This window comes from Microcebus murinus, chromosome 12, assembly GCF_040939455.1.
Source record: "Microcebus murinus isolate Inina chromosome 12, M.murinus_Inina_mat1.0, whole genome shotgun sequence".
Classification (NCBI taxonomy): domain Eukaryota; kingdom Metazoa; phylum Chordata; class Mammalia; order Primates; family Cheirogaleidae; genus Microcebus; species Microcebus murinus.
The window spans coordinates 30,134,911-30,156,336 of NC_134115.1; the positions used below are offsets into that span (position 1 = coordinate 30,134,911).

General features: G+C 41.0%; 1 protein-coding gene and 1 long non-coding RNA gene across 3 annotated transcripts in view; one reads left to right on the forward strand and one right to left on the reverse strand.

Moving 5' to 3' along the window:
* Positions 1-21,426, forward strand: part of KANK1 (KN motif and ankyrin repeat domains 1) — a 205,978-nt gene that overhangs the window by 90,456 nt on the left and 94,096 nt on the right. The window lies entirely within an intron of this gene.
* LOC105855917 (uncharacterized) lies at positions 18,993-20,638 on the reverse strand. The gene is made up of 3 exons (XR_001146840.3): positions 20,549-20,638; positions 19,414-19,534; positions 18,993-19,074 (listed from the first exon to the last, which is right to left on the reverse strand). It is a non-coding gene; the product is annotated as an uncharacterized LOC105855917 (long non-coding RNA).

Below are 21,426 nucleotides of genomic sequence, written 5' to 3' on the forward strand. Positions count from 1 at the left end.
GTATGATACTTCTGATTAAACAACAGAGTCTTTATTAGCATTCCATCCAGTTTTCCGCTGGCGTCCTTGTGATGAATGGCTGTGAGTGCCATGCCATAGTAAAATTCTGGGTTAAAAAAAAAGAAACGTGATCAAACTTACCCAGGAACTGAACAGGATGGCTGGTCTAGGCTAGTGATGTTGAGGACAGCGGCAGGAGAAAGGAGGAGTAGAGATGGAGACCTCCCCTGCGGCCAGTCTCCCTCAGTGCTTTGGAATATGGGGAAATGAGCAACTTACTCAAGACAGCTGCTGTGCCCAGAATGGTGTGCACCTGTGGTTTTGTAAGTGGATGACTACCTGGTGAGAGTTACTTTATGCGTTGGGCAGTGATGGGGGATGAGGGTTGGTAATGAGACTAACTGGTCTGCACACACCAGTTGGCATTTGAAGGGAATGCAGGGTCTGTGCTGTCTGTGGCCCTGTGTGCTGACTCCCTTCCCATTAGAACAGGCATTGATTAAACACGCTCTGCCACACATTCAATTCTGGTTCTGGGTTTTGCCATTCAGCCACTTTTGTGAAATTAATTAATATTAATGTTTTGCCTCTTTGAAATACTACAGGGGAAGAAAAGTCACAGAGCTCTCCCCAGTATATAGCATTGAATTGAATTCTATATACACACACACTTGTGTATATATACACACACATTATAAAATAGAATTTAAATATATAACATATAAAATTTTTAACAATATATTTTTAGAAAATAAAAGATGCAATATAAGTTACTGCTTTCATATAACAGAGTCCCTGCTCTCTGAAGGTTTGCATGAGATAAGGTGGGCTACTGAGTTGGTTTAAAAACCAAGAAGCAGCTGGGGAGATACAGTTGTCCACTTTTATTTTTAAGTGTTTTATGCCAAGGGAAATTTTGGGACTGGGACTAGAATTCTAATTTTATGAGTTTTCATGGGTCGTTCTTTGTAACAGGGTCCTTGATTGCTAATTGGCACAATGTTACTCTTTCACCTTTCTTAGTTCCTTTGCATGCAGTTGGGTCATTCAGAATGGCACCACGGTAAAATTTGGCATATCAAAATCCACTTGAAAACAGGAGGGTATGCCTGCTAAACACAGGTTTGATTGGGTACTGCTATGGGCTTGTTGGTTCTTGTGCAGATTCTTGCTTCTACCTCACTCCATGCCTGCACACACCTGCACACACCTGCACACATGCCTCACCCCAGTCCGGGAGGGCCAGCCTGTTCTCTTTGGCCCAGCAATAGAGTTCTAGAAACATTTGTGGGCCAGAGCTATAAGAACCTCTTCTCCCTTTCCTTATTCTCCTAACTTCTTGTGCTCAGAGGGAATATCATGGTCGGGTAGCAAGGATTTTGGGTGGGTGTGGTGTTTAGATTAGGCTGATCTTTTGGAAGTGACCCTATTTCATGTTCTTGAACTTGAACTTTACCTGGTTGTCTCCATTGTAACACTCATTTTTCCTTGTGAAAATCTGTGTGTGTATGTGTATAGTTTACCTAATACCATGGAATCTTTGAAGGAAAGGGTATAAAACTTCTGGAATTATAACAATGACTTCATTTGATGTGTATCACATTCTGCATGACAGTAGACCAATTCTTCTTCATCAATACTTGTGTATTCTCTTAGCTAAAAGGAATAAAATTTTTTAAAATTTCAATTTTATGTACCGTGTTTCCCTGAAAATAAAACAGGGTCTTATATTTATTTTTCCTTAAGAAGACACCCTAGGGCTTATTTTCAGTGGATGTGCTATTTTCCCCTCAAAGCCTCAGCTTGCAGTACACACAGGATGGCCGGGACCTGACAGGTGGAGCCGACCTTGTTGGTGGGGCTGCCCGCACCTTTCTGGTCACCTCTGGGATAGTAGCTGTCACGATGGGGCAGGTGAGAAGGGCTGCTGGTCATCTTTACCGCTCTACGATGAAATGCATGGGTTGTACAGATACGCTGCATAGTCACGCCCATCACTAGGTCTTATTTTCGGGGTAGGGGCTTATATTGCCCAAATGCTTAGAAATCCTGCTAGGGCTTATTTTATGGGTAGATCTTATTTTAGGGGGGGAACACGGTATAGAGAAAGGTCATTGTTTTAGAGCATGTGAGATGAAGATGGTTAACTGTGGGGTATTTGCATGTGGAATCTCTGAAGGCAAGGTGATGTTTACAAGGGTGGGATATCTCTCTGTAAGCCTCTGCTTCGTGAATGGTGCAGTCATCACCCAGGCTGATTTGGTCAGTCTGTCTTTCATCAAGCCAAAGGAATAAACAGAATTGAAAAATTGTTCACAAAGGTTGTCAGTTACTAGGGTGTGGTTGATGAACCACACCTGAGAAGCTATCAAGATGAAGCCAGCTCATAAAGTTTCTTAAGAGCCTCCACCCCAGTGATGGTGTAGATTGTATCCAAGGGAGGTGAATTATGCCAGTGCTAAGACTTTGAGTGGGTTAAGGCCGTGGTGATATGCATAATAGACACATTCATACACATTGCTTCGGTACTGCACTTTCTTGGATGGAAGCTTGGGAAATGACACATGGGCACATACTCACGCTTCTGGTTAGTTTCGAGGTCACTACTGGCCGCCTACGCTCCATCCTTGCCCAGCTACCCATTGGGACTTAAGCTCTTTAAGATCATCGGAAATCCTCATGTTCTGAGAACCCAGAGGGAAGAAAACTTGACCCCTAACCTTTCAGAAAGTTAGTTGATTCAAAGAAAAGAAAGAAAAACTGTCCACAAATAGCAGTGGGCTTTGACTAGTATAATTTACTATGTTATTGAACTGATAATTCTGATAGTGTTGTTGTGATGCCACTGTAGTATTTTAATTTAGAAAGCATTTGCTAAGTTTATTCCAAGTTAAATGGATTTGTTTGTAAATTCTTTGGGAATTCCTTAAACTTGATTACTAGCTACCTCAAGCCCATTTTAAATAGATTCAGTAGCCATTGGTCCTATTAACATATTTTGCTTTTTAATCCATTGGTACTTCTTTCGTTTCCTTTAGTGGACGTCTATAACATTTAGCAAAGCTTATAAATTCCAATAAGGTTAACTCTTTAAATAAAGGAGAGTAGCTTAGTTTAGAACTAAGAACCAGTATCTTAGTATAGAACTATGGCAAAATTAATGTTTCTCATACCATGGGTTAGCAAGTATTTTATATTTATTTGTTAAAGAAAATTAACAAAATATTTTCCAATGACCTATTCATATAAATTTTACCATTCTCATGGACGATCTTTTTTTTTTTTTTTTTTTTTTTGAGACAGAGTCTCGCTTTGTTGCCCAGGCTAGAGTGAGTGCCGTGGCATCAGCCTAGCTCACAGCAACCTCAAACTCCTGGGCTCAAATAATCCTTCTGCCTCAGCCTCCCGAGTAGCTGGGACTACAGGCATGTGCCACCATGCCCGGCTAATTTTTTCTATATATATTAGTTGGCCAATTAATTTCTTTCTATTTATAGTAGACATGGGGTCTTGCTCTTGCTCAGGCTGGTTTCGAACCCCTGACCTTGAGCAATCTGCCTGCCTCAGCCTCCCAGAGTGTTAGGATTACAGGTGTGAGCCACCACGCCCGGCCTCATGGACAATTTTTTATCTTGTGTATTTCATTTACATTTTATTTATGTGGTTTAATTTTTATTTGGAATGCTGGTTTTACTTAAGGTGTCAGGTTTTCACTCATGTACAAAGCCTTTGCAGTTCTAATGACAAATAATATTCAATTACATTAATGTGATCGATAAACCATCTTTCTACTGTTAAAAATGTAGATTGTATTTAATTCGTTGCTACTTTAGATAATCATTGCCATGAAATCTTCAGGCCATAATTCGTTTCCTTGAGATAAGTTAACAAGAATAGCTAGGTTAAAGGTACAAATATGATTTGATTTGGTTAAATACTTTATATTCACCAAAAACCATTTAAACTATAAAAGTAATAGAATAGATAGAATATAAATTAGAGTAGTGTTGAAATATGCAAGATAAAAAAGAAATTTCTCTCTGGACTTAAGTCCTACCTTCCAAATTAAATCCTGATGAAGCCTTAGGCAGATGTTGAATAGAATGAGAAAAGATTTCTGAGGAGTGGATTGATATGGAGGTAATGGTGGTTATACTATTTAGTTGAAAAAGTAAAATGAAATAAAGTACTGGTTTAGCTATGTGATTTAAAAGTGGAACCCAAGCAGTTTCCTCTATGAACAAGATGTAGAGGTGTCCAGTGTTGGTTTAATGTAGCAGCTGGTTTGACAAAGTGCAGCTCCTGTGTCAGATAATGTTAAGAGATGTCCATGCCCCCTTGAACTCTGATCAAGAGATGACTGGGACCAGCAGGCCCCAGCTTTCCTGGGTTTGAGGGTCATTGAAGAATCCTTATAGATAAGAGTGGAATTGTGTATTTTAGGCCCTGAAGGGATAGCTAGCCTTGAAAAACTGGGAGAGTAAATTGAGATAGCTTCTGGCTTGTACATCTTGGCCTGAGTATCTTTGAGATCTGATTTTATCTTCCAGACCCAGGGGCAGAAATCAAGTTTATGGTCTTTCCCTTTTTTCTGAGAATTGTGGCTGAGCAAAGGGAAAGAGGACGATATGTAAGACTGCTGTTTATAAACAGTTAACTTTTTCCATGAGCCCATAGAAGAAGAATGCGATGGTATTCTCTTATTTGGTGGTTTTATTGGATTGTTTTGAATTCTTTGTCTCTGACTGACGTCATCTTCTATGTCCTTTATGTGCTCACTTCATTCCTCTGGCCTGATTATTATTAGGTTACCTTATCACCATCTGCCAGCCCTGTCTCCATCCCCATATCTGAAGGGATGGTTGGCCTGACCTGCCTGGTGGGTTTTAGCCTTTAGTGATGTCACTGCCAGCCCCTGGAGATCTATTTGCTCATACCGGGCCCAGTCCACAGCTTTCTACTAAAAACAACAGGCAAACTAAGAAATTTTTTAGTAGGTCACAGACAGTTGTCACTGAACCAAGAGTCCAGCTCACTGGGCCAGGTTCCTCACTTGACTCTGTGCCTTAGTTTCCTACTTTATAAAGCTGGGTGGCCAGACTTATCTCCAGCATTCTGTGCAGGACACACATGGGAAGGAGTGGATGTCTCAAGTGAATACAAACCACGAGACCCAGGTCCCCTATCTGTCATGCTTTTCAAGCGTGTCTTAGTGCTTACTCCCCGCACAGGAGCTGGATTCCAAACAAGGAAGCCACGGAGGAAGTTATGTTTCACTTTGCTTTTTAATAAAATAGTTTATGTCATGAGATAGGAGTACGTATAAAATTCAGAGCACTAGATGTTAATTATTGACCTTCAGAAGATATTATTCAGTTTCCTAGGCATTTTTGATAGTTTTTCTTCCCAGAAATATTTGTTATTTTCTTCACCTCGACCATCTAACTCTTGTGTGCACATGCCTATACATATGAAAAAAAAAATTTAAAAATCTGCTTTCATTTGCCTAATGCGTGCACATATTACCCATAGTATTTCCCACGCCAACCCACTCACACTTCCTACGCTGTACTTTGCTAATAGGAAACTACCAGTTGTTTTGTGCTTTTGGTAGTTCTGGGGAAAATACACAGAGCTGAGTGTTGTGGCTCTTGGGCGTAGGATTGAGAATGTGATTTTTGCAATGCGTATTTTTTTTTAATAGCCAATTACTAGAGATAAGCAAGGGGATTTCAACACAGTGCCTGAGATGTCCCAGTGATGAACTCTCACTGGACGTCATTCTCTAAACGTGATTGAATGCAGTTCACCAGTATGTGGGCCCCGCTTCTTGGAGAAGCATGAGGGTGCTGAAGTGGTGATAAGGCATCCCACATCAGCCTGCGTTTTTGAGGGCGAGCCCTCAGGGTTTCAGTGTTGTTATCTTCATGCCTTTTTCTATAACAGTTCATGTTCTGCCTTTCAGTAAGACTTTGTATTTTGAAAAGACTTTTATACAAAAGAATTTGGAATACATGGGTCAACAGGAGTGGGACAAAGCATGGAAACAAAGAGACAGAGCATATTTTGGGGATGAGAAGTAAAGAAGCAGTCCCTTCATTTGAAAAAGCTGCAGGAATTTATGCCAGACATCTTAGGAGGCCATACTGGAATGTGAAAAAGACAGCCATTATAACTGAGTAGTATCTTTGATGGCAGCACTAGTTTGAACTCTGGTTTAGACCAGCAGCAGCAGCTCTGCTAATGCAGACTTGACAAGTAGAAAGAGACCCTAAGAGTCACATAAGACAGGAATCTCCGTTGCCTGTGCTATTTGGCAGCCGTATGCTTGTGGTTATTAATATATGATGGGGCTCCCAGCAGGCACATCCTACATGCAGCAGGTAACACTAATGTATTTTGCTTATATATACCCAACCTTGTTTGAGACAGAAATTTATGGTGGCTTAAGAGAGCATACAAAATAAAGATTAGTGAGAGAAGATTTTGACAGAGAGAGAGAGAAAGAGGGAAAACAGCAAGGAGAGGAAATGTGGAGTAAAGATAGAGATAGCATGTATGTGTAAGGTCTTGTTTTAATATGCTGGAAATAGGCCACTAATTTGGCTCCATGCTCCCTAGCAGCCAAGACAAAGAAGGAATTGTGACCAGATACAGAGTTCACAGGGTCTCTAAGATCCGATAAGCTAGCAGCTCAGGAAAAGCACACAGCACACAGGGATGAGTGGGCATGCTGTCTACAGCACACTGATAGGAAGTACAGCTGTGGCAGTCACTGCTGGGGACAGAGCAGAGAGCTTCTGTCCTTTACAGGAAAATAGAATTTGATTCTATGCTCCTATTATACTCATTTTTGAGTTTTTGCTAATTCCTAAGGGGAATCCACGGAGTACAGACTTCTTATTAGTTTTTCTTCTTCTCAATGTAAAATAAGGGATAGTGCAAATAACATTAAAAACAGGATACCTATACCTCCTTTCGAAATACAAGCTCATGAACTTTTAAATTTTTGACTTTGTTGTAAAAAGGTCTGTATTCACTAGATGGCAGTATCGACAACCTTTAGGAAGTTAAATATCACAACTCTCAAGTACTGAAAATGTGTGAAAGTAGGAAAACCATTTGAGCATGCAGCATCTCATTTCTGCATGAAAGAGTATTTTTCCATCCCCCTCCCCTTATTTGAGGCCAGGGAGAAAAGGCGCAGTATGTAGCAGCTACAAGCACCAGAAGGCCATTCTTCCACAAGAAGCAAATCTGCCAGCTCTTGGTCACCGCGGTGGCTACAGGATTTCAGGCCACTTTTCCTTGCTGCTTTCTCTTTGAACTTGTAGCCCAGGGCAGGAGTTACTGATAATAGTTCACAAACCAGCTGTGGGAAAAATGGTGTATTGATAAGGTCCAAAAATTTTTAATCAATGTCTGCTTAGCTATTGTTTCTACTCATGAAAGCAGCACTTCTCTCAGGAAATGAGGCGATTTTCTCTATTCATGTATAAAATCTTTTACCCATTTTCATCTTTGAGGAGAGATCACATAGTTTTCCAGTTTTTTTTTTTTAAATGAAAAAATTAGATTTATTTTAAAATCATGATGATATAAACTCAATGGTATTTGGTTGAATTTTAGGATTTTTATAGTGTATCTTGGGTTAGCCCTTGAAAAGTCTTAGAAAAACCTATCTTTGTCCTATTGCTAGCGAGAGTTTCTCAGCAGTGCCGCTGGAGTGTTGAGTAGGAGAGTTCCCCGTGTGTTGCGGGGCTCTGCATCTCTGGCCCTTGCCCGCTAAATGCCAGAAGTGCGTTGACTACCCAGTGACACTCCTAAATGTTTCCATGTACCTCTTGGGGTCTAGGGAGGGGCGTGGCACTGCCCGTTGTTGAGAACTGCTGGACTAGAGGTTTTGATGTGAGTTTATGGGGCTTGCGGAATTTAGTGGGTATAATCTTTTACAATATGTATATTAATCTACTTTATATGAAAAACAGTCACAACCATAGCCCCACCACCTTAACCTTCTATTCATTTGTATTTATTTGTATATTCTAATTGTGATTAATTCTACATAAACACAGTTTTTACATAGTACAAAATCGTACATATAAAATCTTATGGTATACTTTTTATACAACATTATGTACTTTTCCTTGTACCCATTCTCTGTTTAGCCTGCACTTCATGTTGGGGTTGTCCATTCTCCTCCCCCCTGCTTACCCCTCCTCTTTTAAAATAACTTTCTTTGGAAGTTATAATTAGTTCTTCTCATGTGAATTTTTGTATCATTTTCTTGATCTATAATAAAGTATCTTTTATTACCATTTTAATTGAAATGTTTAATAGACCTGGGGATGCATTGTATTCTTTGCTCTTTTATTCCATCTGGTGTCTTACACTCTTCTTTTTTGCCAGACTTCCCTTTTTATCCTCCTATAAAAGTTTCACTGGGTGGAGGAAGCCTTACTTGTAATGGTTTCCATAGCCACATTTCTAAACTGTGCTAGTTGAGAACAAGAGGAATAATCTTGTTTCCTTTCTCTTTTTCTTTTCTCATTAACTAGACTAACAAAGGTACTTGAGCTTAAGGGCTAGAATGTAGGATTCCCGTTTTTCCTTATGCTGCCTAGCATAGGGCCAGTCCCATAGTATAGCCTCTAGGTAAAGACCTGATTAATTGTCGTGTTCTCCACTTACTCTCCCAGGTCGGTCTTTGTGTTAGTGCAGTTTACACCAGCTTCTGGATATAGGTTAGGTTACCATAAAGTCTGTCCAAGACGTTAGGAACAAATTGTTCCTCAATATTCCCTTTGACATCTTAAGACAGAAGATAGTGATAGAGGAGATTGCAAGTGATACTTGACCTACCTAGAGACCCATGAGGAATGAAAGAGAGAACAGGGAAAACAACTGCTGAATCCAGGTGGGAAACTGCTGGCCTACTTCTGGTGCTTTGGTATGCCACGATCCAGAGGCAATGCTTAGCTGATGGTACGTGTTCAGCACCTGAGTTGATGCCATTTGCCTGCCCAGACAAGCCTCTTCAGGCACAAAAGCCCAAGGAAAGTTTCCCATATTAAGGATCAGCAGAGATTCTTCTGCAACTGTCATCCCAGTGTCACCTTCCTACCCATCTTCAGCTGGCACCACACCCCACTGAAGCTCAATACAGAAATGTGGTTTAATGCTAAAAGGGTGTTGGTCAGCAAGATGGAATTTTCAGGTTAAGGTAGACTTGGGAACTTGTTTGGGTTATTGGACTTTTAGCTTTGATCCAATCCCTAGAACTGCCTCATTGCAAGAAATATCCTTAAGGACTAGAGTGAAGTCATTTTGGCAGCCAGTTCAGTGTCTCCTCGTGGTTTAGATGGTCTTCTATCAACTCATGCCTGGAGCAGCTTGGATTACAGATGGCAGGTCTTGTGCTGATTGTTAGACTAGATGTGTTAGACACTGCTTAAATTATTATCAAACTGCGTAACCCAGATCCTTACTTTAATTTGTAAAACCTTTTTTTTTTTTGATCACATCTCACAGTTGTCATTTAACCTAAAAGCTGCTCGTCTTCACACCCTGTAAAGAAATATTTAGTTTATATTCGCTTAATACCTACCAGATTTCCCACCACTGGGATTCTGAATACTTTTTATCATCCATCCAGCCAAGCTTTATTAAGTGCCCTATGTAAGACACTCAATATCCATCAAGAATAGTAATTATTCCACATGACCCCAAATCTCAGTGGCTTTCAGCAGCAAACCCTGGTTTCTCACTCACGCTATGTGTCCATTGTAGGTCAGCTGCAGCTCTGCTCAATGTTGACCTCAATCTGTTGATGGAGCAGCCTCTGTTTATTTACATTGTAGCTACTCTTCACATAGCAGAGGAGGAAAAGAGAGCAATGTGACATTCAGTGTAGCTCTTTAAGCTTCCTCCTGGGAATGATACATGGCATTTCTGCTAACATTTCATTGGCCAAAGCAAGTCACATGACCACATATGAGTTCGATAGGGATATGTAATCCCCTTTGGGAAGGAGCAGGACATTTTGATGAATAGTAATGTAATCTATCACATGTCTAAAATGCAATCCCTGCCCTGGAAGATGAATAGTCTTAAGAATAATTTTTGTTTGTTTTTTAATAAAATAGTACCATAAGTGAATAGTGGGTCAGTTAAGATTGATTTTTTTTTTCACTCTTTGCAAGGAATCTATTATGTCTCATAAAGCATAACAAAGAGTTTATTAACATTTGAACTGTCTTTAGATTTATTTTACTGTGTCCAGTTCACTTAACAATGGCTTAATTTCTTTAACAATTTGTGTTCTACAACTGTCACTTGGCTTTGTTGTTAAACATTTATTTTTCAAAACCAGACATGTCTTTTGTATTCAAAACATAAATGGAATCAGTTAGGAGAAGGATCAGGGAGAAGGAACGAGGGTGTGGCAAATGTCTAATAACCTAGGCTTTATTTTCTTACTAATTTTCTCAAAAAATGTTAGCCTTTGTTCATGTGGATTTATCTGCTTAGTCTGAGAAGTGTAGTTACTTTTGCTCTCTGGCCAAAGAGGTTCAGGACCCTGCAGCTTTGCTCTTGTCTGTGTCTGATCCTGAAGGCAGCCTGGCAGGCAGAGAGCCGTGTCACCTTTATAGCTGCTTGATGGTGATAAGGTGCCAGCTTCTCTTCTTTCCACTGGCTGTGGGGGGAGGCACACCAAAATGGGCTGGCAGGAAAAATTACTTCCTGGGCTGGAATTTTCCCACCATCCACTTAGGCAGATAGGCTGACACTCTGCACCTATCTTCTTTGGCAGAAACTCAGATCAACAGGCCAGTTCCTGACACATACATATATGCACTTCGAGTGGCTTGTTCTGCTTTCCTCCCTGCTGCTCGGGTTTCTCACGGGACTGGGCTCTGTTTAAGATGATCTGTTTTGTAAAAAAGAAAATGTCTATTTATAGAATGGAATATTTTAGTGAAAGAGGGTGTGGGCAGAGTGGTGCACGAAATAAATCCTGGATGTTAGTCAATAATATTTATGGAACCGCTCTCCGGATGCCAAGCTTATTGTGGGCGGTTATCAAAGAAATAAGTTTGGCGCACCTGCCTCCTACTGTAATCCCCCTCCACGCCAGGCGTCATCCTGAAGATCGTTTCTAATACTACCCATGGAATTCAGCTTCCTTTGGGTAAAGCTCGGTATTCCCAAGAACAAAATACACAGATAAGACCCCATGTAATGTAAAACCGTGGCATTCACTGAGAACAAAAGTAGTGTTCTCAGTTCCAGATCGCATTTTAAAATTCAAGAAACAAGGTATTGTCTCCTTGTCATAGTATTTATCAGGACATAATTCCTTTTAAACAAAGATTGTATCTTTTTATATTCACTCCTAGGCATCTGATTCACTGCTTTACACACAGAGTGGGCATCCATGAAATTATTTTTTTAAATGATGACGGATGCTAGAGTTTGCTCAGTTTTTTAAAACTCCAGCCACAACATCAAATCAGTCATGTGAGAAGCGATGCTTTGATTCAGTAAGAAAGCCCATGCACTCTGGGTGGAGAGGCAGTGTTTTTTCCTCTGATTCCTGACGTCTGATGTCTGTCCTGAGCCAAAATTCCAGGTGCGATCTACTGCTCCGAGGAGTTTGAGCAAACTCACCTGCCACCTTGAAACATAAACGGAATAAACTTGTTAAGAGCGGTAGAGAACTATCGGCCAAATTTAGTTATTCAGGTACCTGGTGACTTAAGAAAAAATGTTGTTTTTAAATGTGGACTTAACATTTTCTAAACTTAAATTCATTATCTGTTGGCGAAAACCCACAGCACCCATAGGAGGAAAAGTAGCCCTAACTAAGTGCAAAGCCTCTGTTTTTAAATGCTGAGTCAGGTCGGGTGAAAGCTTCCTTGTAGGGCAGAATCTTCAGTTCATGCTTCAGAGTTAATTGTCTCAAAGGAATAGGGGAGATTTACAGTGCTTTGGAATTTTGGAAAGGACTCTCGTATGCGTGCGTCAAGAATAGTTTGTATAAATGTTACTTTTCAGGCCATACGGTACTTATAATAGAAGCATCCCACTGTTTAATTTATCTAGTTGGGTGGAAGAGGGACTGAGAGAGAACAGAGTAGTATTAAATCAAGGCCGAAGCCTTCTCCCTTGGGACAAGTGCTATCCATAATTGTCCCTTTGCATGTCATCAGATTTGGTTGGCCTGGTTGCTTTATCTTTTGAAAGCATATATTTACCCAAAGAAGAGCTGACATTAGTTCAAAGTAACTAAATTCGTCATTCTTTTAGGATCAAATGAGCTACTATAGAATCATAATAGCTTTCCAGCATTCAGCTAGGGATAAAGATATATGTGATGATCCACAGGTAATTTTACCTTTGATTGGTGGGTGCATACAGACTACAGAACACAGAGTTTCTCAAATCAGTCTTAGTAATTTTCACAGGTTTCATCTATAATATATCCCCATAATAAAATGTCAAAACGTATTAAAATATTGACTATTTGCTATAATTTTAAAATACTTTAAACAAACTCCTCTTTGGATGGGATTGTTTTTCCAAGTATATTTAAATTTTTTTGTTGTATTTTCAGTTGTCTAGTTCAGGTCTAGGCAGGCCACAAAACTTCGCTCAGGCACACTGGCGTCTTCCAGAATGTTCTTACTGTATATTGTTCAGTGCCATTAACCACATCACATTCCATTCCTGGCCTGCCTTGGAATGGGACATTAACTCCTAAACAGCCCATCATCTAAGTAAAACCTGCTTTCATGGGCCAAGATGAACAACAAGTAAAAAAATAATAATAACTTTGCAAAAAAAATAATAACTTTTAAAAATTAAATATTAGGGTAGATTAGAATTTAGCAGTACAAGGTTTGATGGAATAAGAAATATAATAGGACCTCTTTTTTCAGTTACTATAGCCCTCCTAACAGTTTTACTTTGGACCATTTTTTGGGTACCAGTTTTGCTAATTGATTTGATCAAATTCCAGATTGGAAATTAGTCATCATTTGATTAACCAGAATTAAGCCTCTTCAGTAAAATTCTGTAATTTATAATCTCCCATCTGGTCTAAATCCTCATTTAAGGGCTAAACTGCCAAAATGCTTTCAGAATGCCCAATACTAGAAATCTAAGATATTTAATCCAATATCTCCTCTGTTTTTAGAATTCTTACCTGAAGTCCACCTGACCTCTTTGGAGAGCCTAATATATTAAGTTAAAATTTTTATTTTGGGTCCTCACCTGATAAAGGTCCCTAGACAACTGACAGCTATCAGATAACATGTCAGTAGGCTGAATGGTTACTAATTACACCCAAAGATAAATTAATAATTTAGAGCTATTTATATTAACCCTGCCAAAGTTATATCATTAAACTTGGGCTTTATGAAGCATTGCCGACCATAGTAAAACAGTTGTGAGCAAAGCCTTCATGTACATGTGAGTCAGATTTGAGTTCTAAATAATAACTGACTTGGCAAGTGTGAAAATTCTCAAGTTGTCATTAACAAAAAGGAGTCTGTGTCTACACAGAGATTTCTGACCATGAGGCCCATTACTGCAGGAGAAAAACACAACTTAAACGGCCTCAGACCTCAATCATTTTACTGGTGCATCTACATTGTTCTTAAATCTGCAAAGAACAGAGATTCTAGGCAATTGGAGATTAAAAAAAAACAAAACAAAAAAAACCTGAGACTCCATCATAATCCATTCCTTTCTTTCCCGTACCTAATAGACATTCCTCCAGCCAGTGGTGATTTCCTCTTTCCTTTCCTCTCTGCAAGAGCGTGTGTTGCCCTCCCATCTCCTAAGCAGAACCTAGCACAAATGTGGCTCAAATTCCAGTTTCCAGGCCTGCTTACTCACTGGCTTGCTCCTGAGCCCCCATGCGACTTGTCCTGGCGTCTTGCTGTTGGCCTTCACGTGTGAACTTTGCCCTTGCCAGTGTAAGGGGTGCAGTGTAGACACAGGAGATGGAAAAATTCACATGCTCCGCAAGAAGGCTTCTGTTTGTCCTGAGGATCTCTGGTGCTGCCAGAGCCTCTTGGGAAGGAAGGAAGTTTGTATAAAGTTTATTTTCCATAAAAATTTTCCAGCTCTTCATTAAGCTTATAGGTTAAGGGTCTTTTTTTTACGATGCAGTCTGCTTTTAGAGCTTTTTTTGCTCTGTTGTGTCATGAGAATTTCTAGGGGGTAGGAATTAGTCTAATTTGGGTTAGTAAAGGAATACCCGAAACCTACATACATTTATTTAGAACTGATGACTTGTGTTTTTAGTCTTTATGAAAGACTTCCCTGGGAACACAACAAGGGTAATAATCTGTGTATCTCGTCACTTCATGCTCTCCTCAGGCTCTGTGATGGGACATTACTCTGGGTGAGGCAAAAGATGGTTACCAGGAGAAATAAGTCCTGGTCCCTGCCCTGGGAAGCAGCTTAAAATCCATTGGGAGAAAATGATAAATGCACAAATGATCCCTTAAATGTCAAATGGATCTAGTATATACCTGGAGAGCTACACAGAAACATCCTTTCGGGGGGACACCAAGAATACACAATGGGGAAAGGATAGTCTCTTCATTAAATGGTGTTGGGACAAATGGAAATCTACATGCCAGAGAATAAAATTGCACTCTTATACCATATAAAACAATCAACTTTAAATGGATTAAAGACTTAAAAGTAAGACCTGAAACCATAAAATTCCTAGAAGTAAAATAGGGAAAGATTAGATTGTGGTAGTTGATATACACCATATATTTGATATATGTATATCAAATCATCACATTGTATACCTTGAATATGTATAATTTTTATTTGTCTATTGTACCTCCATAAAGCTGGGGGAAAAAACCCAGAAGCATCAGAGAAGTTGCATTAAAAAACAAAGATGTTGACAACAAACCAATATCTCCTTTAACAATGTAACTAAAAGAGAAAGCTTCCTCACCAAACCAACAATGAGCTTCTGTCTCTGAGGACAAGGGGCATAAAGCCAGTCTTTAATTCAAAGCTAAAATCTTGACTGGGACTTATTTTATGCCCTTGAGTAAGCTATTTAACTTTTTTGTTCTTTAATTTCTAAAGTACGAAATAGCAGTGGAACCTTAACAAAATTGTGTTTGTAAGATACACCAGAGTCTGAAAGTCTTTGGGGCATTCAGCAGTTCAGACTGTTAATGTCCAAAGCAAACCCCACAAACCCACAGAGCTTGTCGTCTTTGGCAGCGAATTCCTGCAGATTAGCTCTAGCAGCCAGATTTCCTCATGAAGGAAAAGACTGTTACTGTCACAAGAAAGATTTGTTTAAGCATTTTTTTAGAACTACGTTTTCCTAAGTCTTTATCAAGTAGGGGCCCCCAGATAAGAATCCTTAACTATTTAGCTGTGAGCCAAAGATTGAAAATAGGAAATATTTAAGTCTATAAGAATTTGAGTCCAACAAAAATGCTAGCTAACATCCTGACTGAGGTGAAATAAACCTTGTTTCCAGTTTCCCAGAAAAATTGTTTATTACTGGGCAAGTCTTGGACCTCCATGTTTTTGTTTTTCTTTTCTCTTTAATCTACAGGAAACTTGTGGGTTGGGGATTCTGGTAGTTATCCATTGTTAAAAATGCAAGGAATGTCTGGAAGAAGCCAGAACTTGAGACCACTTTTTAAAAACTTGTAGCTTGGACAGGTTTCTACTTTTCTCTGGTTTGTTAACTGAAACAGCCCCCATAGAAATATTCTGAAATGGTTACTGAAACAAATGTTCAGAATGAAATGAATGGAAAGAAGGCATAAGGGCCCCCTTGGCCAAACATGGACCTTGGCTTTAAAATAATCAGTTCTTAAGTGTGTGGCTTAGGGGAGGTACTACTGCTGTGGTCCCCAATCCCTGTGCTGCAGACTGGTACCAGCCTGTGGCCTGTTAAGAACTGGGCTGTACAGCAGGAGATGAGCAGCGGACCAGCCAGCGAAGCTTCATCTGTATTTGCAGCTGCCACCCCCCTCCCCCATCGCTCGCTTGACTGCATAAGCTCCGCCTCCCGTCAGATCAGCGGCTGCATTTGATTCTCTAACCCTAGCGTTACTGAAAGCTTGGCCACTTGTCCTCAAGGCTGCATCAGAACAATGAGACCAAGTGTTTTGAGGAGGAGGGAAAGAGACATTTTGTTATTTTGGCCAGCAAAAGAGGAGGATGGAGACTCCTGTCTGAAATGCCATAGTCCTCATAATAAGCAGAAATATAGAGCCTTTAAAGGATGGGCTCTCAGCTTCAGGCAATTACTGTTCAGCCACAGTTGATGATTCTGATGGTCCTGTCTCCGCTGAAGACAATCTCATGACCTCCCTTTACCAGGTCCAGGCTGGGCCATCTCCTGTTGCACAAGTATTAATGACTTACCCTGCCCCTCCCAACCACTGGCCTGAGGCAGGGATGCAGGCTTTAGTTCTCAAAAAGGAGTGCAGGATGTGTTAAAAAGAAAGAAAATATCTTTGCTGTTTTTTTCAGGCCATTCCCTCTGTTACATATTCCCCACTCCCGATATTTCCCTTCCATATCTGTGGGAGGAGGAGCGACCACTCTGTTACGCTAGTGTAAACTGCGCATGCGAGGGACCTAGGTTGCACACTCCTTATGAGAATCCAATGCCTGGTGAGCTGAGGTGGAGCTGAGGTGGTGATGCTAGCGCTGGGGAGCAGCTGCAAATACAGATTATCCTTAGCAGAGAGGTTTCACTCTACAATAAATGGTGCTTGAATCATCCTGAAACTATCCCCTGCTACCCGCTGCCCCCCTCACTGTGGAAATTTTGTCTTCCGTGAAAACCAGTCCCTGGTACCAAAAAGGTCGTGGACACTGCCTTAGATCATCCTGTCCAACTTTTTGTTGTATGGACAAGTCCACCCAGAGGCATGGGATGGGTGAGGGCAGAGCCTGAATGAACCCAAGTCTCCATTCCTTCCTGTTCTTCTCCCTGAACCAGGAGGCCCCTTCCGGCACCCAGGGCTACTCAGGTTGCAAATAGAAGCCCTCATCTTCAACCCCTAATTTCTCTCTCCTGGCCATGAACCTCATCTCCACTCTTACTTGAAGCTCTGTGCCTTGGCTGGAACCTCCTCTCCCTGCTATCCCTGTTAATAAGCTTGGGCAGCGGATACCAGGGTGTTCCAGGAGACCTAGACTGTGGTCGCTTCTCCTAGGGTGTTCTTTCGTGATACTGAGGGTCTTTTTGCCAGTAATGAACAGTCCTTTCATTTTGAGGCTGCCTGTCTTCTATCCTGTTTGATCCACTCTAAAGTTGCCTCCTGGAGTCTAACTCCAGTCTGCTGTTGTGAAAACATCATGTCTTCCCAGCTTGTATTTTGGTTTTGTTGTAGGTGTGAGTTTTAGGGAGCCTAAGGGTGGATGTGTGAGTACTGTGTACTTGTTTACGCATAAATACGTTCTGTCTTGGATTGGTGGCTTTTGTTTTTTTTTTTTTTTTTTTCTTCCGCTTTCTATTTTTAGCAATTGTATCCAGCCCTCAGGAATTTGAGGCTGAATAGGGCTGGAGCCAGATGTCGGCTGTATTTGGTTATTCACTTAATAAGAGTGTTTTAAGGGCCTGATTTATGCACAAACCTTTGCTAAGTGAAAATTAGGGGGGAAAAAAGAGAAAACACAGGATCTGACAAAGGAGCATTCAGAATATTTAAATCAAGAATAAGTATCATTTTATTGGCATGGTGCTTTTATAGAATGTAAAATGCTTTTTTTTTTTTTTTTTTGGAGACAGAGTCTCGCTTTGTTGTCCAGGCTAGAGTGAGTGCCGTGGCGTCAGCCTAGCTCACAGCAACCTCAAACTCCTGGGCTGCAGTGATCCTTCTGCCTCAGCCTCCCGAGTAGCTGGGACTACAGGCATGCGCCACTATGCCCGGCTAATTTTTTATATATATATCAGTTGGCCAATTAATTTCTTTCTATTTATAGTAGAGACGGGGTCTCGCTCTTGCTCAGGCTGGTTTTGAACTCCTGACCTTGAGCAATCCACCCGCCTCGGCCTCCCAAGAGCTAGGATTACAGGCGTGAGCCATAGCGCCCGGCCTGTAAAATGCTTTTAAGATTGCTTTTTCATTTCCTCAGTAATCCTGGAGAAGGTATTTTCTGCATTTTATTGATGAGGAGTTGAAGCTGGGAGAGCGTCTCTCCTGGTTCTTAAGGTCAGAAGATGAGTGGACAGAGCTGTAGCCCAGGCCTAGCCTGCTTGTCCCTGACCTGCTCCTGGGTGCAGTCCCTAGTGACTCTACCCGTCTCCCGTTGCTTTCGTTTCGTTTCCTTCAGTGGGTCACCTGTTGGACCCTATCTTGCATTTTTGACTTTGGTTTCTGTCTTGCTCTCTTCTTGATTTTGATATGCTTAGCTCCAGACCCCAGGCAACTCCCAGGTTGGCCTCATAGTGCGCAAGGGTTCCTGTATTTCTATTCCCAGGTGTACATATTTTTATGCATTAACATATCTGAAATCAGGATGCAGCTTAGAGCTGCCATGGCAGTCCCTTTCTTCCAGAGAGTTTGCCTCTGCTAGTCACCAGGGGCACTGCCAAACTAAGACAGAAGTTTAGATTCTCTGCCTGGGGGCTTTTAGACCAACCAGTGGTGGGGATTCAGAATGCAAACCTACCCGAGTGAGTTGTGGCTTATGGTTCAACTCTTCAGGGAAGATTCCTCCCTCCGTCTGCCCAGTGCCCAGGTTGAAACATGCACATCTCTTTGCCATCCCTTTCTGCCTGGCAGGCTTATTTCTTTGTGGCCTTTGGTTCCTCAGCTTCAGGTGGGGCTTCCCTGTTCAACTCTCCATCTTGGATGCTTCTGCTTTCTCAGTGGTGCATAAAGTAATGTACACCTTGTGGTCAGTGACATCTCAGATTTGGTGAAAGATGTTGTTATGTCATGAGAGTTGCTCCTGGCAGCTGCTGGGGCTGCTTTGCTTGGCCCCTTTTGGCATTGGGGAACAAGCAGGTGTTCCTTGCTCCTCTGCCCCGAGGCTGAAGCTCAGCTTGCTCACCTGCTGAGACAAAGGCTAGACTTGATCACCATTCTCTCTCCCTGCCCCCAGCCACAGGGGCAGCTGCCTAACTTGGTTTCTTGCTGGTTGCACACATGCGACAGAAATACAATGTTAATAAATATTTCTACATGTAATGGAGAAACAAGCCATAAAAGTAGTCATTTACCATCTGCTCAGATGAGTTGCTAGGAAAAGCGATGACATTTTCTGATTCAGTAACTTAACTATTCTCGTGCCTCCTGTAAGGCACATCATATACAAACAAATTATAAATATCTAAACACATGTCCTGAGAGAAATGCACTGGTCTCTGAAGCAAATACAAATAACAAAGGATACCTGATTCTCCCTTCTCCCAGTGAGGACCCCAAACAGCTCGGTTACGGTGCTTCATAGTTGTGATCCACAGAGCAAACATGTTGGAGATCTAGCACCTTGTACACATATATACAGAGAATCTCTATAACAAAGTGGAGAGGAGAATTAAACGAATGGACTCCCTGATCAATGACTTGGGGAGGAGAAAGTGTTTTAAACAGCAGGTGATAATAACTTATTTACTGGGTGCTTTCCATGTGGCAGGCACTGTACTAGGCACTTTGCATGTATTAGCTCATCTGTAAGTGGAACATGAGCACTCACTTTAAGAACAAAGGGAATGATGGTAAGAATAAAAGTATTAATCAAAAGCATAGACTCATTTCAGGTGGAAGATGAGAGGCTGCAGAAAGCTTAGGTTTGGTTGTTGATTGTTTAACAAAAAGGCAAAGTGAGGGTATGATTGGTTGGTAGAAACAAATATCTTGGTATAAGCAGTTCTAGGAGTGATACGTATCTTTTGTTTCTGTTCAGTGTTAATGTTTTGCGTTGCACCACAAATACTTTCTTAACTCCTTTGCCTTTGAGACAAAGGACATGAATTTGCATTTGAGCTGGAAGTAGATTAAATATGCAGTATAGTCTGTGCCCAGCAAACAGAATTATCTATGCAGGGTTACAGGAAAGAAATGCTGTATGGCCTCATTAACATCCCAGGATTTGTGGGACTTCCTCCGTAGGCAGCGTTAACCAGGAAAGTTTCATGGTCTTCCACCTCAAAATTTAAGACTTTTTTCCTCTCCATGAGGACCATCAACTATACCCTTGGGCTCACCCATCACACACACCCAGGTTCCTTGTCTATACTTCCAGCCCAGACCTCTCTCCTAATTCCTATTCTATGCCTCCATGCTGGAATAGCCCCTAAGGGTCTCCTTCCTCCAAGTTCCTCCTCCTCTAGGCAAAGCAAGTTGTTTTCCTCACTTCAGCCAGAGCACTATTTCCTAAAAACTCAGTCCTGTGGCTTCTGAGCTTAGATATCTTTCAATGACTCCCATTGCTTCCAGAGTCAAAGCCAGCTCTCTAGCTTGCCATACAAAACCATCAGTCATCCATCCCTTGCGTACTTAATTTCCCAAAACTCCCCTATACACACCCCATCCTGTGGTTTCCTCTTCCCTGTGCATCTGCTCCGCATCCTCTTTGAAGACTGTACTTCCTCCCTTTTTCAGGGCCAACTTACTCATCTTTAAGACTCATTTCAGAGGTGTTGTCCTTTGATAACCCTTTCCCATATCCTAGTTTGGGTTATCTCCTGCTCCCCTGTGGTTCTATAGCTCACACCGCTAGGCTAACTACTTAGCACACAGCTAAATCATAGTATGTCATAATAACTTCCCTTCCATCGCTCTGTGTTCCATGAGTACAAAGGCTGTATCACTTGTCCTTGTCTCTTAGGATTGTAAATAGCCCTTAGTAGTCACTTGATAAGGATTTGCATGAAAAGGAAGTGATGTTTCAAATTTTAGAAAGTAGCAATGAACTCCTGTTCATATTCAGAATTCATATTTTCCTTTAATATCCTATATTGGCAGCTAGCTTTTCCAGGTTTTCTTGGCCAAAAAATATTACTGAAATTCCATAGATTTTGATCTCTGTTATGATATAGCCACAGCATGTAATTATTTGTCTGGATAATTGGACTCTAGCTTGGGGCTCTAAGAGAAGAGGTTAAAGGAATCAATGGTTTAGGAATTGTATTGTTAATCTTAAAAGGAAAGTAGAATGGAAAATATTTTAAAAACTGGTTAGAGAAGATAATTGTTGGGAGCATGGAGAAGATAATTACTTATTACATGCACTGTAACGGGTGCAGATAGGAGTTTTATGCAAAATAAAGCAGCTTGTAATTTTTTTTTTTTTTTACAGCTTCTTTTATGTGCAGTTTTTACAACTTCTTTCATGTGCAGTTTTAGCAACCTTCAGGGCATGGGGCAAGGCCTTCCTTTTGGATGGGTTCTTTAAAATTAGTTG